General features: G+C 46.0%; 1 non-coding gene across 1 annotated transcript; it reads left to right on the top strand.

Moving 5' to 3' along the window:
• The first annotated feature begins 185 nt into the window (after positions 1-185).
• Positions 186-279, top strand: trnai-uau (transfer RNA isoleucine (anticodon UAU)). The gene is made up of 2 exons: positions 186-223; positions 244-279. It is a non-coding gene; the product is annotated as a tRNA-Ile (tRNA).
• Positions 280-702: the final 423 nt, after the last annotated feature.

Raw genomic sequence — 702 nt, 5'->3', positions numbered from 1 at the left:
TTCTGTCACCTTTGGTAACGCTCTTGCCCAGAACGTCAATGCTTCAATAATTGCTGCTCCGTCAAACCGGTCCTCCAACGTTCACTGAACAAACGTTCATTTTAATATGTACTTGAACTAAAATCTGCTTTCATGATACTGAAATACGCGTGTTTAGCTGGAAATGCGTCGGTTCACCCTGCGGAGCTCCAGTGGCGCAATCGGTTAGCGCGCGGTACTTATATAGCAGTACGCGGTGGAGAAATGCCGAGGCTGTGAGTTCGAGCCTCACATAGAGCACTTCTGATTTTGATATTTGTTTCTAGTGCGACTGAGAGACTCTCAAACATCATCAAACTGAGATGTTCTATTTCCTATTGTCCTTGTTAGACATGCTGTTGAACGCTTGTATTCAACTGAGAAACGCTGCACCGCTCCACTGTTGTTGGTCTGAGCAAGAAAGCGCGCGTTCACAAAGCGAGCTGAAGAGACCCTTCCTTCATCACGCGTAAGACCTGTTTCCGACAAAGTATCACCAAAGGCTGGCATAAGGAACGGAGGTAATGGGATCATCTCAAATATCTCGAACTCCGGTAGGTGCAGACACAGTCCGCTTCATCTCTGGTCATTCTACCATCTTTCTGTTTCGAGAATCATTTTGTCGAAATGCAATAACGATTGGGTTTTTGATGCTCTGCCTGACAACTGCCCCTCTTTCAGAAA

The sequence above is a fragment of the Pristis pectinata genome, unplaced genomic scaffold, assembly GCF_009764475.1.
Source record: "Pristis pectinata isolate sPriPec2 unplaced genomic scaffold, sPriPec2.1.pri scaffold_171_arrow_ctg1, whole genome shotgun sequence".
Lineage (NCBI taxonomy): Eukaryota > Metazoa > Chordata > Chondrichthyes > Rhinopristiformes > Pristidae > Pristis > Pristis pectinata.
The sequence above is the reverse complement of the archived record's forward strand: the minus strand, read 5'-3'. Positions and strand labels throughout refer to the sequence as shown.